The sequence below is a fragment of the Schistocerca gregaria genome, unplaced genomic scaffold (assembly GCF_023897955.1).
Source record: "Schistocerca gregaria isolate iqSchGreg1 unplaced genomic scaffold, iqSchGreg1.2 ptg000167l, whole genome shotgun sequence".
In the NCBI taxonomy this organism is placed as follows: domain Eukaryota; kingdom Metazoa; phylum Arthropoda; class Insecta; order Orthoptera; family Acrididae; genus Schistocerca; species Schistocerca gregaria.
Genome location: NW_026061723.1, coordinates 1,624,150 through 1,646,307, shown reverse-complemented (window position 1 = coordinate 1,646,307; position 22,158 = coordinate 1,624,150). Strand labels below are relative to the sequence as shown.

Here is a 22,158-nt window from a genome sequence, read left to right as displayed (position 1 = left end):
AAGTTATAACAACTATAGAACCATTTAAATTGAAAAGCTCTCACTCAACAAAAACTCTATAATCAATTATTAAATAATAAATACCTAAAATAAAAATTATAGTTCTCGAAAAAAACAAAGAAAAAAACTCAAAGAACAAATAGAAAATAAATTCACGGCCTAAGATGAAAAACTTCATATCATTGATTCCACAAAACAATATTTCAATTAAAATACCTAAGCAAACTAAACAAAGAAATATTCACCCTTTAAACAGAGAATATTTAAAGGTAATCAATGTAAAAGTAAAAGATGATATTCACGAAAATAACCAAGAGAACAAGTATAAACACCAGAATAATAACTTCCATGTTGAGAATAACAATATATATACAAAGTATAAACAGCTCTAAAAAAAGATAAAAAAATCAAAGCAAAGAATCTAAAAGAAGATCAAGATATAATTCTATTTAATAATCTAATTTCACCTACCAAATTTTAAGAAGGAGGAGCAGCCATATTTGATGATCTTAAAAGAAATCATCATAAAGCCATTCTTGGCATCAAATTAATTATACACCTGTTAATTAATAATCTTCGTCTACCTAAACGTTCATAAATAATATTAGATAAACAAAATAAACCAGAAGAACATAAACCATGACCGACCATTAGAGAAAGAGAACCTACACAACCTCATCAATTCATAGTCATCAATCCACCAATAACCATTCTTATATGAGCAACAGAAGAATATGCAATTAAAGACTTTAAATCAATGTGACGAAAACAAATAAATCTTACAATAACACCCCCAGATAAACCTAAAGATAATCAAAAATAATTAAACTTTAAACCCAAATAAGAAATAACCTTTATAACACGAAAAATACCATAACCACCTAACTTCAATAAAACACCAGCAAGAATCATTCTACCTGAAATAGGGGCCTCTACATGAGCCTTAGGAAGTCATAAATGAACCAAAAATATAGGTATCTTAACTAAAAAAGCCAAAATTATAAATACATAAAACATAAAATAATAAGAACCAAAAGCAACTAATAAAGGAAAATATAAAGTATTAGAAAAATCATAAACCTTAAATAAGACCAATAATAAAGGCAATCTAGCAACCAAAGTATAAAAAATTAAATAAACACCAGCCTGCAAACGCTCAGGTTGATAACCCGAACCCAAAATTAAAAGTAAAGTAGGAACTAATCTAGCCTCAAAAAAAATATAAAAAGAAAGAAGACTTAATCTAGCAAATGAACAGTAAAGCATAATTATTAATTAAAAAACCATAAAAACAAAAAAATTAGAATGATATGAACTTAAATAAACTGAACCTCTAGCAGTGATTATTAAAGAACAAATCCAAAAACTAAGCAAAATTAAACTAAAAGAAAAATAATCAATACCAAAATAATATCTAATTATATTCAAATCAGCATATGAATAAACACAAATTATAAACACAAAACTCGACAGAAACATTAAAGAATGAACCAACCATCAACAATTATTTAATAAACAAAGAGGGATCAAAAAAATAGTTATAAATAAATACTTTAACATAAAGATAAACCAAAAGAATTAAAAAAAATCATTACCATGAGAACGAATTATTGAAACTAAAATAGAAAGACCTAAAGCACCCTCACAAACAGAAAAAACTAAAAAAATAACAGGAAAAAAATAATCATATTCAAACTCAATATGAAAAACAATAACTAATATAAATAAAGAAAGAACAATATATTCTAATCTCAAAAGAACCATTAATAAATGTTTATGTTTAGAAAAAAAACATAAACACCAGCAAAATAAATCAATAAAGAAGTAAAAATAGAAAATATAAACATTAGTTTTAATAGTTTAAAAAAAACTCCGGTCTTGTAAACCGGAAATAAGTCCAGCCCCCACTTTTAAAACTTCAGAGGTGGAAAAGCTTCCATCATCGGTCCCCAAAACCGATATTTTAAATAAAGTAACCCCTGAAATGATCAAAATAATAATTATATCATTATCAAATATAATAAATATTAATTTTATTAAATTAAGACACCCAATATCAATAATGCTTTTTATTATCCTTCAAACCTTCCTAGTTGGATTAATAACAGGAACAATAATAGAAAGATATTGATTATCATATATTTTATTTTTAACATTTCTTGGTGGTATATTAGTGTTATTTATTTATATTACAAGAATTGCATCAAACGAAATATTTCAGCCTAAATCAATTACTATAATTATTACATTAATAATGTGAGTATTTATCATATCAATAATAATTATTCTAGATATATCAATATTTATAGACATTTTCAAAAACACCGAAACTATAAATATTGATAATTCAAACAATTATCAAGAAATAACAATATCTTTAGAAAAAATATATAACAGACCTACATTTATTATTACAATAATAATAATTATTTATTTATTTTTAGCACTACTAGCAGTTGTTAAAATCACTAATATTAATCAGGGACCTATTCGTAAAATAAGATAATTACTAATGAATAAACCCTTACGATTAAGACATCCATTAATTAAAATTATTAATAACTTTTTAATTGACTTACCTGCCCCAACAAATATTTCATTTTGATGAAATTTTGGATCCCTATTAGGGTTATGTTTGCTAATTCAATTCGTAACTGGACTATTTTTAGCATACATTATACATCAAATATTGAAATAGCATTCAGTAGTGTAGTACACATCTGCCGAGACGTAAATAATGGTTGAATTATCCGAACCTTACATGCAAATGAAGCATCTATATTTTTTACTTGTATTTACTTACATGTAGGACGGGGAATTTACTACGGATCTTATATATATATATACATACCTGAATAATTGGTACAGTGATTTTATTTTTAGTTATAGCAACTGCATTTATAGGATATGTCTTACCCTGAGGCCAAATATCTTTTTGAGGTGCAACAGTAATTACTAATTTATTATCAGCAATCCCATACTTAGGAACAGATTTAGTCCAATGAGTATGAGGAGGATTCGCTGTTGATAATGCAACATTAAATCGATTCTTCACATTCCAATTTGTATTACCATTTATTATTGCTGCTATAGCAGCAATTCATTTATTTTTTCTTCACCAAACAGGATCAAATAATCCTATTGGACTAAATGGAGATATTGAAAAAATTCCATTTCATCCATACTTTACCTTTAAGGATTCTATTACATTTGTAATAATAACATCATTATTAATTATACTATGTTTAATCAATCCTTACCTATTAGGAGATCCAGATAACTTTGTACCTGCCAACCCATTAGTAACACCAGTTCACATTCAACCAGAGTGATATTTCTTATTTGCATATGCAATTCTACGATCTATCCCTAATAAGTTAGGAGGTGTTATTGCATTATTTTTATCAATTAGAATCTTAATAATTTTACCATTTTATAATAAAACACCATTCTGAGGTATTCAATTTTACCCTAGTAATCAAATTTTATTCTGAATTATAGTAGTTGTTGTATGCTTACTAACGTGAATTGGTAAACGACCTGTTGAAGAACCTTATATTATAACAGGTCAAATCTTAACAATTATTTACTTTACATATTTCTTAATTAATGTCCATGTAGCAAACGCATGAGATAAATTAATTAAGGAATAAAAGTTAATTAGCTTAGGAAAAGCATATGTTTTGAAAACTTAAAATTAGAAGTTTAACTCTTCTATTAACTTTTCTCAAAAAATTTCACTAAACAAATGAGATTAATAAAATCTTTAAACCAACAAAGAAAATAAAAAAAATTTAAAGATAAAGGTAAAAAACTTTTTCAAGCTAAGTACATTAATTTATCATAACGAAACCGTGGTAATGTTCCACGAACCCAAATAAAACCAAAAGATATAATAGCAAGCTTAATAAAAAATGTAAAACAATAAAAATCACCGCCTAAAATAATTAAAGCCAATAATATTCTTATGAAAACAATTCTAGTATATTCAGCTAAAAAAATTAAAGTAAAACCACCCGCACCATACTCAATATTAAATCCTGAAACTAACTCAGATTCCCCTTCAGCAAAATCGAAAGGAGTACGATTAGTTTCAGCTAAACAAGAAGCAAAACAAGCTAAAGCTAAAGGAAAAGAAATAATAATAAACCAAAAATAAAGCTGATAGTTTATAAAATCAAACATATTAAAACTACCAATTAAAATAATTAAAGACAATAAAATTAAAGCTAAACTAACTTCATAAGAAATTGTTTGAGCAACAGAACGAAGAGAACCTAACAATGAATAATTTGAATTAGAAGATCAACCAGCAATCATAACAGTATAAACACCTAATCTAGTACAACATAAAAAAAACAAAAATCCATAAGAAAAAGAACACATATAAGTTAAATAAGGAAAAATTACTCAAACGGCTAAAGAAATCATTAAATTAAATACAGGGGAAAAATAATAAAGTAGGTAATTAGATATAATAGGAATTGGCTGCTTCTTACAAATTAACGTAATAGTATCTCTAAATAGCTGAGGAATTCCAACAAAACCTACCTTATTTGGACCCTTTCGAATCTGGATATAACCTAAAACCTTACACTCTGATAAAGTTAAAAAGGCAAGACTAATTAAAACACAAATAACCAATAAAAGAAAATTCAAAATAAATATAAATAAATCATACAGTATCAATACTATTTGTAGAAAAAATCTACATAAACGAATTCTAAATTCAACACATTAATCTGTCAAAATAGTAAATAAATTAATATTAATCAATATAACAAAAAATAATTTAACCACATGGTCCTTTCGTACTAATATGGATTAATAATCTTACGATAGAAACCGACCTGGCTCACGCCGGTCTGAACTCAGATCATGTAAGAATTTAAAGGTCGAACAGACCTAATCATTGGGCTCCTGCACCCAAAATTTTTCTTAATCCAACATCGAGGTCGCAATCTGCTTTGTCGATATGAGCTCTCAAAAACAATTACGCTGTTATCCCTAAGGTAACTTAATCTTATGATCATAAATTATGGATGAAAATAACAAACATAAATAAATGATATAATAATGAAGAGTTTATCTATTCTTCATGTCACCCCAACAAAACATCATCATTAAATATAGAAAGACAAACAAAAAACTATATAAAAGTAAAATGTCAAGCTCTATAGGGTCTCCTCGCCCTAAAGAAGAATTTAAGCCTTTTGACTCAAAAGTTAAATTCAAAAATTTATTAAGAGACAGTTGATTTCTCGTCAAGCCATTCATTCCAGCCACTAATTAAGAGACTAATGATTATGCTACCTTTGCACGGTTAAAATACCGCGACTCTTTAAAAATACGCTCAGTGAGCAGGCCAGACCTCAAAGTATTAACAAGAGGACATGTTTTTTATAAACAGGCGGAAATCAATTTTGCCTAGTTCCTTATAATAAGTTCACAAGGTAAAAATTTTATACAAATAAATATACTAATTCTATCATTATTACAAAAGTTTTAAAATTAAATTAATAATCTTCATAAAAAACCTAAAATATTTATAAAATCAAAATAAAAAATAATGAACTAAAACGTAATCTTAAAGACAGCTGGTTTAAAGCTTACTATTATATTTATATAAAGTAAATTATAGGTTATTACCACAAAGCTTATCCCTTGAAGAATAAATAAGTTAATATTTTTACTTAAGAAATTAAATAAAAACAAATAACTTTAAAAAATTAAATTTTTTCTTAAGAAACTAGATATTTTGCGAAACGATTAACATCTCATTTCTATAAATAATTTAATAATAATTATGATACATTAACTATAAATTATTTATAAATCAACCCAAATCGAGACAAGTAAAATAAATACTAAAATTTTGATAAACCCTGATACAAAAGGTACAATAAATAAAATCTACTTAAAAAAATTTAAAATAATATTTCATAAAACACTTACATTACCAATACACTATAATTTAAAAAATCAATTCTATAAAATATACTAAGACAAAATACAATAAAATTATTTATATTAAATAATTAAATAAACAAAAAATAAATATAATAAAATAAATATTCAAGATATCCTGATTTGCACAGAAAAATTTTCAGTGTATATGCAACACTTTACTAATAAGTTATATCTTGAAACTCTTCCTAGATACATTTTCCAGTACATCTACTATGTTACGACTTATCTCATCTAAATTGAAGCTACTTTAAAATAAAATAGAATAATCAATAATGAGAGCGATGGGCGATGTGTACACATCTCAGAGCCAATATCAGTTAAATTAAATAAATTAAATTACTATCAAATCCACCTTCATTAACAGTATTTCACTATCAAATCCGTTATAAACAAAAATCTATTGTAACCCACCTCCTCTTAACTTTAAGCTGCATCTTGACCTGAAATATTTTATAATTATAAATCTTGAGAATTATAACTCTAAAAAGAGTCTCTGATAACAGAGATATACAAACAAATAAATTAAGTAGAGTAAATCGTGTATTATCAATCATGGGTAGGTTCCTCTGAATGGAATGAGATACCGCCAAATTCTTTGGGTTTAAAGACCTTAACTAATAGTACCCAGGTAAATATAATTAACATTTAAAATAATAGGGTATCTAATCCTAGTTTATTATTTAAATTTCACAGATTCATAAAAAGGGCCACAAATAAATTTTAACATTTCACCTTACAAATTTATATTTCAACCCTAGTAGTATAAACAACTGTTTTAACCAATAATATTCACTTGTATCAATCGTATAACCGCGGCTGCTGGCACGAATTATGCCGATACTAAATCAATTGCTAAATCCAAAATCACTTGATAATTAAATCAAATTACTGCAAAAAGAACATTTAGTCTAACAAAACTTACATATAATACAAAGAAAAAGTGAATAAACAAGCAAGAATAAAACTTTTAAAATTAAAAAATAAGAAATTTTTAAATTTATTAAATCAGGAAAAAATAAAAGATTCAAATATTTAAAGAAAAAAAAAGAAAAAAACCACAAACATTAACAAAAAAAAAAAAAGAAACGCTCCCCTGTATGACCACAACAACTTCTCTATTATATATAATTAAAGATTAATATGGAACACGTATAGCAATAAATGTATTATATTCTTTCTTATTTAATCTTTCTTTTCACTAATAAATAAAGAAAGATTAAATAATATAATAAATATATTTTATACAATTATGTAATTTAATATAATATGTTATTAATATGATTTTTTTCTTTATATTAAGTTAACTTATATATATGTTAGTTAAATAATCTAATTATAGATAATTTATATTAATTATATTATTATAATAAATATAATTATTTATATTAATTATAATATTATATATTTAAAATTAATAATCTTATTTATTATATCCAATTATAATAATATTAAATATTAAATTACATATTATTATATATATTATATTATAATAACCTATTTTAAGCTAAAAACATAAGTAGCTATAATCCTAGGTAAATAAGTGTATTAAAATAATCAATTGATAAAGATAAAATAAACTTATAATCTTTTAATTTTAGTTAAATGTAATATATAAATATAAATCATTTATTATATATATATATATATATATATATATATATATATAAAAATAAAAGGAGCAGGATAAATTAATCCTAATTAAACAAAATAATACATAAAATAATTTCAAAAAAAACTCTCGATTTATATATTAAATAAATGGAGTGCCTGTTAAAGGGTTACCTTGATAGGGTAAATAAATTAAATAAAATTACCTTCATTAAAATTACATGAGATAGAATTAAACTATCTCCTTTAGTATCAAAAACTAACGTGCATCATACACCTTAATGTAAAAAGGTAAGCTAAACAAGCTAATGGGTTGATACCCCATTTATAGAGGTATCAATCCTCTCCTTTTTAATGACCAACAACTCTACGAAACTTCTCTTCCTATTAACATTAATGATAGGAACGATCCTGTCCATTTCATCAAATTCCTGATTTGGGGTTTGAATAGGACTTGAGATCAACTTGCTTTCATTTATTCCACTCCTAACAAGAAATAAAAATATAATAATAAACGAATCATCAATTAAATATTTTATTGTCCAAGCAATAGCATCGACAATACTATTATTTTCAATTTTGCTGATTCAAATAAAATATCCCATGGGATGGGAAACAGAATTTATCCCATCAATAATAATTAGATCTAGATTATTAATAAATATTAGAGCTGCACCTTTCCATTTCTGATTTCCAGTAGTTATAGGAGCATCAAGATGAAATAATAGTTTAACTTTAATAACATGACAAAAAATCGCCCCAACAATGGTCTTATCTTATTGTATTCAATTAAGAACTTTCATTTGAACAATTATTAACTTAAGAATTATTATTGGGGCAATAGGAGGTTTAAATCAAACATCCTTACGACAACTCTTAGCATATTCATCAATCAGACACCTAGGTTGAATAATTAGATCATTAACAGTCAGAGAAAAAATCTGAGAACTATACTTCATTATTTACTCACTATTAAGATTAATTATAGTTTTATTATTTAAGCAAATAAATTTATTTTTCATAAATCAAATTTATTCAGCCAGAAATATAAAAACCGAAATTAAATTCATAATATTCTTATCTTTACTATCTTTAGGTGGCCTACCACCATTCCTTGGATTCTTACCAAAATGAATTGTAATACAATCGTTAATAGAAAACAATATAACAACTATTATAACTATTATAGTTGTATTAACTACAATTACACTCTACTACTATGTACGTATTAGATTCTCAGCTCTAATTATATCATACACAGAAAATTCGTGATCTATAAAGATAAAGTCCCAAAAATTAAGAATCATTCTTCCTGTAACAGTAATAATTTCAACGATAGGATTGATTTCAACATCAACCTTAATTTTATTATACTAAGGACTTAAGTTAATCAAACTAAAAACCTTCAAAGTTATAATTAAAAGAATAATCTTTTAGGCCTTAGTAAAATTTTACACCTCTAGAATTGCAGTCTAGAATCATAATTGAATATAAGACCTATATATGGTAAGAGAGAAAACATCTCATAAGTAGATTTACAGTCTACCACCTAAAATTCAGCCATCTTACCGCAAAAATGATTATTCTCAACAAACCATAACGACATTGGTACTTTATACTTCCTATTTGGAGCATGAGCAGGAATAGTAGGAACATCAATAAGAATACTTATTCGTGCTGAACTTGGTCAACCCGGATCTCTAATTGGGGATGACCAGATTTATAATGTTATTATTACACCTCACGCATTCGTAATAATTTTCTTTATAGTAATACCTATTATAATTGGTGGATTTGGTAATTTACTTGTTCCACTAATAATTGGTGCACCAGATATAGCATTTCCACGAATAAATTATATAAGTTTTTGATTACTACCACCTTCACTAACCCTTCTTCTTACATCTTCTATAGTAGATAATGGTGCTGGTACAGGATGAACAGTTTACCCTCCTTTAGCAGGAGCTATTGCACACGGGGGTGCATCTGTAGATCTAGCTATTTTTTCACTGCACTTAGCAGGTGTATCATCTATTCTTGGTGCAGTGAATTTCATTACAACAGCAATTAATATACGATCAGAAAGTATAACTTTAGATCAAACACCTTTATTTGTATGATCTGTAGCTATTACAGCATTACTTCTCCTTCTTTCACTTCCAGTTTTAGCAGGAGCTATTACTATATTATTAACAGACCGAAATTTAAATACATCATTCTTTGACCCTGCAGGAGGGGGTGACCCAATTCTATATCAACATTTATTTTGATTCTTTGGACACTCAGAATTTTATATTTTAATTCTACCGGGGTTCGGAATTATTTCACATATTGTATGTCAAGAAAGAGGAAAAATTGAATCATTTGGAACATTAGGTATGATTTATGCTATACTATCAATTGGACTAATAGGATTTATTGTATGAGCACATCATATATTTACAGTAGGAATGGATGTTGACACACGAGCATATTTTACATCAGCAACAGTAATTATTGCTGTATCTACAGGAATTAAGGTATTTAGATGATTAGCTACATTATATGGAACTAAATTCAAGTTCAATCCACCATTATTATGAGCTCTAGGATTTATTTTCCTATTTAAAATTGGTGGATTAACAGGATTAGTATTAGCAAATTCATCACTTGGTATTGTATTACATGATACATATTATGTAGTAGCCCACTTTCATTATGTATTATCTATAGGAGCAGTATTTGCAATTATAGGAGGTGTTATTCAATGATATCCACTATTTACAGGATTAACTTTAAATAATACATGATTAAAAATCCAATTTACAATTATATTCATTGGAGTAAACTTAACATTCTTTCCCCAACACTTCCTAGGATTAGCAGGAATACCTTGACGATACTCAGACTACCCAGACGCATTTACATCATGAAATGTAGTATCAAGAATTGGGTCTACAATTTCTATTGTAGGAATCATTATATTCATTGTAATTATATGAGAAAGAATGGTTACAAACCAAGCAATTATATTTAGAGCTAACATAAGAAGATCAACAGAATGACTACAAAATAACCTTCCTGCAGAACATAGTTACTCAGAATTACCATTAATCTCTAGATTCTAATGTGGCAGATTAGTGCTGTAGATTTAAGCTCTACAAATAAAGGTTTGACCTTTTATTAGAAAATATTTATTATTGGCAACATGATCAAATTTAGCTCTTCAAGATGGAGCTTCACCATTAATGGAGCAATTATCATTCTTTCATGATCATACTATGGTCGTATTATTATTAATTACAGTAATTGTAGGTTATGCCTTAAGTTATATATTATTTATTGCCTATACTAACCGTAATATACTCCATGGACATTTAATTGAAACAATCTGAACAGCTTTACCAGCAATTACATTAATTTTTATTGCCCTTCCATCATTACGACTATTATATTTACTTGATGATTCAGTAGATGCAATAATTATACTTAAAACCATTGGACGACAATGATATTGAAGATATGAATATTCAGACTTCATAGACGTAGAATTTGACACTTACATAACACCAGAACAAGACCTAGAAAATGATGGATTTCGACTGCTAGATGTAGATAACCGAACAATCCTACCAATAAATACAGAAGTACGAGTATTAATAAGAGCATCAGATGTTTTACACTCATGAGCAGTTCCTGCATTAGGGGTTAAAATTGATGCAACGCCAGGTCGGTTAAATCAAGGAACATTCACAATAAATCGACTTCGATTCTTCTTTGGACAATGCTCAGAAATCTGTGGAGCAAACCACAGATTTATACCAATTGTAATTGAAAGAACTTCAGTAAATTTATTTATTAAGTGATTATCTAAGATAATTTAAGGAGTTAGTTAAAATAAATAACATTAGAGTGTCAATCTAAAGTAACTAAAAAAATTAGTACACCTTGAAATTCATCAGATGACTGAAAGTAAGTTATGGTCTCTTAAACCAAATAATAGTAAATTAACGACTACTTCTGATGGGGAAATTATATCCAAATCAATATCCCCTCTTATATGATTATCACTATTCATTATATTTTCAGCTACTTTAATCTTGTTTAATCAAATAAACTTCTTCTCATTTAAACCTAACCTTATTAAAAGAGTTGAAAAAGGAACAATTGAAATAAAAAACTTAAATTGAAAATGATAACAAATTTATTCTCAACATTTGACCCATCAACTAACATCTTTAATTTATCATTAAATTGAACTATAACATTTCTAGGACTATTATTAATCCCATCACTATTTTGACTTACACCATCACGAATTAACATTATCTGAAATAAACTAAATTTAACCTTACATAATGAATTTAAAACACTACTTGGACCAAAATCATTTAATGGAACAACATTCATTTTCATCTCAATTTTTATTATAATATTATTTAACAATTTCATAGGATTATTCCCTTATATTTTTACTAGAACAAGACATTTAGCATTAACATTTGCAATTGCCCTACCTATATGACTAAGATTTATATTATTTGGATGAATTAACCATACTAATCATATATTTACACACCTTGTACCACAAGGTACACCGCCTGCATTAATATCATTTATAGTACTAATTGAAACAATTAGTAATGTTATTCGACCAGGTACATTAGCAGTACGGTTAGCAGCAAATATAATTGCAGAACACTTATTATTAACCTTATTAGGAAACACAGGACCATCTATAGCAATAAACTTAATCTCATTACTAATTATTGGACAAATACTTCTATTAATTCTAGAATCAGCAGTAGCAATAATTCAAGCCTATGTTTTCTCAATTCTAAGAAATCTATACTCTAGAGAAGTATATTAAACCTATGTTAACAACTCACTCAAACCACCCATTCCACTTAGTAGACTATAGACCTTGACCATTAACAGGAGCAATTGGAGCAATAGTCCTAGTATCAGGACTAGCAAAATGATTCCACCTATTTAATATTAACTTATTCATAATTGGATTTGGAATTACCCTACTAACCATAATTCAATGATGACGAGATGTAGTACGAGAAGGAACATATCAAGGATTACATACAGGATTTGTATCAATTGGATTACGATGGGGAATAATTATTATTTATTGCATCAGAGGTATTATTTTTCGTTTCTTTTTTTGAGCATTCTTTAGAAGAAGATTAGCACCAACAATTGAACTAGGAATACTATGGCCTCCACTAGGAATTCAACCCTTTAACCCTATACAAATTCCATTACTTAATACAGCTATTCTTTTAGCATCAGGAGTAACAGTAACATGAGCACATCATAGTTTAATAGAATCTAATCATACTCAAGCACTACAAGGATTATTCTTCACAGTGTTATTAGGACTATACTTTACAATACTTCAAGCATATGAATATTGAGAAGCACCTTTTACCATTGCAGATGCAGTTTATGGATCAACATTCTTTGTTGCAACAGGATTCCATGGTTTACACGTAGTTATTGGAACAATCTTTTTATCAACATGTCTACTTCGACACTCAATAAATCAAATCTCACCAAGAAACCACTTTGGATTTGAAGCAGCAGCATGATACTGACACTTCGTAGACGTAGTATGATTGTTCTTATATATCTCTATTTATTGATGAGGTAGATAATTGTTTTTCTAGTATAAATAGTACATTTGACTTCCAATCAGAAAGCTTGATATAAATCAAGAAAAACAATTATAATTCTATCAACAAGAGTTTTCATTAGATTTATTATTCCAATAATTGTTATAATACTGGCAACAACACTATCAAAAAAATTAATTAATGATCGAGAAAAAAGATCACCGTTTGAATGTGGGTTTGATCCAAAAAGATCAGCACGAATACCATTCTCACTACGATTCTTCCTAATCGCAGTAATCTTTTTAATTTTTGATGTAGAAATTGCACTAATTCTACCAATTGTAATTATTTTTAAAACATCAGACATTATAATCTGAACAGTATCAACAATATTTTTTATTCTAGTACTACTAGGTGGACTATACCATGAATGAAATCAAGGAGCATTACAGTGAGCAGAATAAAGGGTTGTAGTTAAACATAACATTTGGGTTGCATTCAAAAAGTATTGATATTATCAATCAACCTTAAATAGAATAAGAAGCGAAATATTGCAGTCAGTTTCGACCTGGAAGATTGGTATGTACTACCCTTATTCTTATTAATTGAAGCCAAAAAGAGGCGTATTACTGTTAATAATATAATTGAACTATAATAGTTCCAATTAAGGAAATGTAAAGCCAATATGAAAGCTGCTAACTTTTTATATTAGCGGTTAAACTCTGTTAACATTTCTAAAATTTATATAGTTTAAATAAAACATTACATTTTCACTGTAAAAACAATATATCTATATTTATAAATACCTAAAAGTAAAAAATACTTCCTTAACATCTTCAGTGTCACGCTCTAATTATAAGCTATTTAAGTAAACGAAAAATAATATTACCAAAATAAATATTCAAAAAATAAAAGTTAAAAGATAAATCTTGAAATTAGAATCATATCAACCTTGAATATAACCAATTAAATAAATAAATAATCTATATAAACCATGACCACCAAGTAATTCACCTCAACCATAATCAAATGACTTAGATGAATAATAACCTATTTTTAAAAGGAAAATATCTAATAAACTTAGTTGAAAGAAAAGGTATAAATCATATAGAACCGGCAAATCTAACAAAAGAAAGTATACTTAAAGAAAATAAATTATGATAAAAATCAAAATTAGAAAAAAGATAACCGAAATAATCACCTAAAATAACAACTGTAATAGTTAAAAACATTAAATAATAAGGTAAAGCAATCACATGAGGAATAGGAAAAATTAATCAAGATAAAAGACTACCACCAAAAACAGCAACAAACAATAGACCAATTATTCCAAACGAAATATAATAAACCTTATCATCAAAAGAAAATCTAGAATAAAAATTATTATCACCAGATATTGAATAATAAAACAAATGAAAAGAATAAGAAGCAGTTAAACCAGTAGAAAAAAATAAAGAAAAAAATTAAACAATTAATTCATCTTAAACAAACCATCTCAAGAATTAAATCCTTTGAATAAAATCCCGCTAAAAAAGGTATACCACACAAAGATAAACTAGAAACATTAAAACAAACTGAAGTTAAAGGTACGAAATTAACAATTGATCCTATAAAACGAATATCCTGAGAATCCTTCAAATTATGAATTATTGAACCTGCACATATAAATAATAATGCCTTAAATAAAGCATGAGCCAATAAATGAAAAAATGCAAGCTTTGGATAACTCATAGCCAAAATTCTTATAATTAAACCAAGTTGTCTTAAAGTAGAAAGAGCAATAATCTTCTTCAAATCAAATTCAAAATTAGCACCCAATCCAGCCATAAATATAGTTATACAACCAATTAAAAGTAAAAATCAACCACACTTATAAGTATCTAATATTGGTCTAAAACGAATTAATAAATAAACACCAGCAGTAACAAGAGTAGAAGAATGAACTAAAGCAGAAACAGGAGTAGGAGCTGCTATAGCAGCAGGAAGTCATGAAGAAAAAGGAATCTGAGCTCTCTTAGTTATAGCTGCTAAAACAATTAATATAGTAATGAGCTTTATTTCAAAAGAATTAGAAATAAAATCATAATAATAAATATAATTTCAACCACCAAAATTTAACATTCATGCAATAGAAATCAAAATAGCAACATCACCAATACGATTAGAAAGTGCAGTTAACATACCCGCACTATAAGATTTTACATTTTGTTAATAAATAACTAAAAATAAGAAACTAAACCTAAACCATCTCAATCTAATAAAATTCTAATTAAATTAGGGCTAATAATTAAAAAACCTATAGAAAGAATAAATATTAAAACAATAATAATAAAACGATTTATATTCTTTTCACCAGATATATAATCCTCTCTATAATAAATAACCAAAGAAGAAATATATATAACAAAAGATATAAAAATAAGAGATATTGAATCCAAAATTAAAGTTATAACAACTATAGAACCATTTAAATTGAAAAGCTCTCACTCAACAAAAACTCTATAATCAATTATTAAATAATAAATACCTAAATTAAAAATTATAGTTCTCGAAAAAAACAAAGAAAAAAAAACTCAAAGAACAAATAGAAAATAAATTCACGGCCTAAGATGAAAAACTTCATATCATTGATTCCACAAAACAATATTTTTAATTAAAACACTTATGCAAAATAAACAAAGAAATATTCACCCTTTAAACAGAGAATATTTAAAGGTAATCAATGTAAAAGTAAAAGATGATATTCACGAAAATAACCAAGAGAACAAGTATAAACACCAGAATAATAACTTCCATGCTGAGAATAACAAAATATATACAAAGTATAAACAGCTCTAAAAAAAGATAAAAAAATCAAAGCAAAGAATCTAAAAGAAGATCAAGATATAATTCTATTTAATAATCTAATTTCACCTACCAAATTTAAAGAAGGAGGAGCAGCCATATTTGATGATCTTAAAAGAAATCATCATAAAGCCATTCTTGGCATCAAATTAATTATACACTTGTTAATTAATAATCTTCGTCTACCTAAACGTTCATAAATAATATTAGATAAACAAAATAAACCAGAAGAACATAAACCATGACCGACCATTAGAGAAAGAGAACCTACACAACCTCATCAATTCATAGTCATCAATCCACCAATAACCATTCTTATATGAGCAACAGAAGAATATGCAATTAAAGATTTTAAATCAACCTGACGAAAACAAATAAATCTTACAATAACACCCCCAGATAAACCTAAAGATAATCAAAAATAATTAAACTTTAAACCCAAATAAGAAATAACCTTTATAACACGAAAAATACCATAACCACCTAACTTCAATAAAACACCAGCAAGAATCATTCTACCTGAAATAGGGGCCTCTACATGAGCCTTAGGAAGTCATAAATGAACCAAAAATATAGGTATCTTAACTAAAAAAGCCAAAATTATAAATACATAAAACATAAAATAATAAGAACCAAAATCAACTAATAAAGGAAAATATAAAGTATTAGAAAAATCATAAACCTTAAATAAGACCAATAATAAAGGCAATCTAGCAACCAAAGTATAAAAAATTAAATAAACACCAGCCTGCAAACGCTCAGGCTGATAACCCCAACCCAAAATTAAAAGTAAAGTAGGAACTAATCTAGCCTCAAAAAAAATATAAGAAGAAAGAAGACTTAATCTAGCAAATGAACAGTAAAGCATAATTATTAAAATTAAAACCATAAAAACAAAAAAAATTAGAACGATATGAACTTAAATAAACTGAACCTCTAGCAGTGATTATTAAAGAACAAATCCAAAAACTAAGCAAAATTAAACTAAAAGAAAAATAATCAATACCAAAATAATATCTAATTATATTCAAATCAGCATATGAATAAACACAAATTATAAACACAAAACTCGACAGAAACATTAAAGAATGAACCAACCATCAACAATTATTTAATAAACAAAGAGGGATCAAAAAAATAGTTATAAATAAATACTTTAACATAAAGATAAACCAAAAGAATTAAAAAAATCATTACCATGAGAACGAATTATTGAAACTAAAATAGAAAGACCTAAAGCACCCTCACAAACAGAAAAAACTAAAAAAATAACAGGAAAAAAATAATCATAATCAAACTCAATATGAAAAACAATAACTAATATAAATAAAGAAAGAACAATATATTCTAATCTCAAAAGAACCATTAATAAATGTTTACGTTTAGAAGAAAAAACATAAACACCAGCAAAACAAATCAATAAAGAAGTAAAAATAGAAAATATAAACATTAGTTTTCATAGTTTAAAAAAAACGCCGGTCTTGTAAATCGGAAATAAGTCCAGCCCCAACTTTTAAAATTTCAGAGGTGGAAAAGCTTCCATCATCGGTCCCCAAAACCGATATTTTAAATAAACTAACCCCTGAAATGATCAAAATAATAATTATATCATTATCAAATGTAATAAATATTAATTTTATTAAATTAAGACACCCAATATCAATAATGCTTTTTATTATCCTTCAAACCTTCCTAGTTGGATTAATAATAGGAACAATAATAGAAAGATATTGATTATCATATATTTTATTTTTAACATTTCTTGGTGGTATATTAGTATTATTTATTTATATTACAAGAATTGCATCAAACGAAATATTTCAGCCTAAATCAATTACTATAATTATTACATTAATAATGTGAGTATTTATCATATAAATATTAATTAATCTAGATCTATCAATATTTATAGACTTTTTCAAATCACCGAAACTATAAATTTGATAATTCAATCAATTATCAAGAAATAAAAATATCTTTAGAAAAATTATATAACAGACCAACATTTATTATTACAATAATAATAATAATTTATTTATTTTTAGCACTACTAGCAGTTGTTAAAATCACTAATATTAATCAGGGACCTATTCGTAAAATAAGATAATTACTAATGAATAAACCCTTACGATTAAGACATCCTTTAATTAAAATTATTAATAACTCTTTAATTGACTTACCTGCCCCAACAAATATTTCATTTTGATGAAATTTTGGATCCCTATTAGGGTTATGTTTGGTAATTCAATTCGTAACTGGACTACTTTTAGCTATACATTATACATCAAATATTAAAATAGCATTCAGTAGTGTAGTACACCTCCTCCGAGACGTAAATAATGGTTGAATTATCCGAACCCTACATGCAAATGGAGCATCTATATTTTTTATTTGTATTTACTTACATGTAGGACGGGGAATTTACTACGGATCTTATATATATATATACATACCTGAATAATTGGTACAGTGATTTTATTTTTTGTTATAGCAACTGCATTTATAGGATATGTCTTACCCTGAGGCCAAATATCTTTTTGAGGTGCAACAGTAATTACTAATTTATTATCAGCAATCCCATACTTAGGAACAGATTTAGTCCAATGAGTATGAGGAGGATTCGCTGTTGATAATGCAACATTAAATCGATTCTTCACATTCCATTTTGTTTTACCATTTATTAATGCTGCTATAACAGCAATTCATTTATTTTTTCTTCACCAAACAGGATCAAATAATCCTCTTGGACTAAATGGAGATATTGAAAAAATTCCATTCCATCCATACTTTACCTTTAAGGATTCTATTACATTTGTAATAATAACATCATTATTAATTATACTATGTTTAATCAATCCTTACCTATTAGGAGATCCAGATAACTTTGTACCTGCCAACCCATTAGTAACACCAGTTCACATTCAACCAGAGTGATATTTCTTATTTGCATATGCAATTCTACGATCTATCCCTAATAAGTTAGGAGGTGTTATTGCATTATTTTTATCAATTAGAATCTTAATAATTTTACCATTTTATAATAAAACACCATTCCGAGGTATTCAATTTTACCCTATTAATCAAATTTTATTCTGAATTATAGTAGTTGTTGTATGCTTACTAACGTGAATTGGTAAACGACCTGTTGAAGAACCTTATATTATAACAGGTCAAATCTTAACAATTATTTACTTTACATATTTCTTAATTAATGTCCATGTCGCAAACGCATGAGATAAATTAATTAAGGAATAAAAGTTAATTAGCTTAGGAAAATCATATGTTTTGAAAACATAAAATTAGAAGTTTAACTCTTCTATTAACTTTTCTCAAAAAATTTCACTAAACAAATGAGATAAATAAAATCTTTAAACCAACAAAGAAAATAAAAAAAATTCAAAGATAAAGGTAAAAAACTTTTTCAAGCTAAGTACATTAATTTATCATAACGAAACCGTGGTAATGTTCCATGAACCCAAATAAAACAAAAAGATATAATAGCAAGCTTAATAAAAAATATAAAAGAATAAAAATCACCGCCTAAAAAAATGAAAGCCAATAATATTCTTATGAAAACAATTCTAGTATATTCAGCTAAAAAAATTAAAGTAAAACCACCCGCACCATACTCAATATTAAATCCTGAGACTAACTCAGATTCCCCTTCAGCAAAATCGAAAGGAGTACGATTAGTTTCAGCTAAACAAGAAGCAAAACAAGCTAAAGCTAAAGGAAAAGAAATAATAATAAACCAACAATAAAGCTGATAGTTTATAAAATCAAACATATTAAAACTACCAATTAAAATAATTAAAGACAATAAAATTAAAGCTAAACTAACTTCATAAGAAATTGTTTAAGCAACAGAACGAAGAGAACCTAACAATGAATAATCTGAATTAGAAGATCAACCAGCAATCATAACAGTATAAACACCTAATCTAGTACAACATAAAAAAACAAAAATCCATAAGAAAAAGAACACATATAAGTTAAATAAGGAAAAATTACTCAAACAGAAATCATTAAATTAAATACAGGGGAAAAATAATAAAGTAGTTAATTAGATATAATAGGAATTGGCTGCTCCTTACAAATTAACTTAATAGCATCTCTAAATAGCTGAGGAATTCCAACAAAACCTACCTTATTTGGACCCTTTCGAATCTGGATATAACCTAAAACCTTACGCTCTAATAAAGTTAAAAAGGCAACACTAATTAAAACACAAATAACCAATAAAAGAAAATTCAAAATAAATATAAATAAATCATAAAGTAGCAATAATATTTGTAGAAAAAATCTACATAAATGAATTCTAAATTCAACACATTAATCTGTCAAAATAGTATATAAATTAATATTAATCAATATAACAAAAAATATTTTAACCATATGGTCCTTTCGTACTAATATGGATTAATAATCTTAGGATAGAAACCGACCTGGCTCACGCCGGTCTGAACTCAGATCATGTAAGAATTTAAAGGTCGAACAGACCTAATCATTGGGCTCCTGCACCCAAAATTTTTCTTAATCCAACATCGAGGTCGCAATCTGCTTTGTCGATATGAGCTCTCAAAAACAATTACGCTGTTATCCCTAAGGTAACTTAATCTTATGATCATAAATTATGGATCAAAATAACAAACATAAATAAATGATATAATAATGAAGAGTTTATCTATTCTTCATGTCACCCCAACAAAACATCATCATTAAATATAGAAAGACAAACAAAAAACCATATAAAAGTAAAATGTCAAGCTCTATAGGGTCTTCTCGTCCTAAAGAAGAATTTAAGCCTTTTGACTCAAAAGTTAAATTCAAAAATTTATTAAGAGACAGTTGATTTCTCATCAAGCCATTCATTCCAGCCACTAATTAAGAGACTAATGATTATGCTACCTTTGCACGGTCAAAATACCGCGACTCTTTAAAAATACGCTCATTGAGCAGGCAAGACCTCAAAGTATTTTTGATAAACAGGTGGAAATCAATTTTGCCTAGTTCCTTATAATAAGTTCACAAGGTAAAAATTTTATACAAATAAATATACTAATTCTATCATTATTACAAAAATTTTAAAATTAAATTAATAATCTTAATAAAAAACCTAAAATATTTATAAAATCAAAATAAAAAATAATGAACTAAAACGTAATCTTAAAGGTAGCTGGTTTAAAGCTTACTACTATACTTATAAAAAATAAATTATAGGTTATTAACTTCAAAGCTTATCCCTTAAAGAATAAGTAAGTTAATATTTTTACTTAAGAAATTAAATAAAAACAAATAACTTTAAAAAATTAAATTTTTTCTTAAGAAACTAGATATCTTGGGAAACGATTAACATCTCATTTCTATAAATAATTTAATAATAATTATGATAATTTAACTATAAATTATTTATAAATCAACCCATATCGAGACAAGTAAAATAAATACTAAAATTTTGATAAACCCTGATACAAAAGGTACAATAAATAAAATCTACTTAAAATATTTAAAATAATATTTCATAAAACACTTACATTACCAATACACTATAATTTAAAAAATCAATTCTATAAAATATACTAAGACAAAATACAATAAAATTATTTATATTATATAATTAAAAAAAAATATAATAAAATAAATAATCAAGATATCCTGATTTGCACAGAAAAATTTTCAGTGTAAATGAAACACTTTACTAATAAGTTATATCTTGAAACTCTTCCTAGATACACTTTCCAGTACATCTACTATGTTACGACTTATCTCATCTAAATTGAGCTACTTTAAAATAAAATAGAATAATCAATAATGAGAGCGACGGGCGATGTGTACACATCTCAGAGCCAATATCAGTTAAATTAAATAAATTAAATTACTATCAAATCCACCTTCATTAACAGTATTTCACTATCAAATCCGTTATAAACAAAAATCTATTGTAACCCACCTCCTCTTAACTATAAGCTGCAGCTTGACCTGAAATATTTTATAATTATAAATCTTGAGAATTATAACTCTAAAAAGATTCTCTGATAACGGAGATATACAAACAAATAAATTAAGTAGAGTAAATCGTGTATTATCAATCATGGGTAGGTACCTCTGAATGGAATGAGATACCGCCAAATTC

General features: G+C 26.4%; 1 long non-coding RNA gene across 1 annotated transcript; it reads right to left on the bottom strand.

Moving 5' to 3' along the window:
* Positions 1-4,754: 4,754 nt before the first annotated feature.
* On the bottom strand, positions 4,755-20,995 carry LOC126302167 (uncharacterized). The gene is made up of 2 exons (XR_007553095.1): positions 20,934-20,995; positions 4,755-5,313 (listed from the first exon to the last, which is right to left on the bottom strand). It is a non-coding gene; the product is annotated as an uncharacterized LOC126302167 (long non-coding RNA).
* Between the last annotated feature and the right edge of the window lie 1,163 nt (positions 20,996-22,158).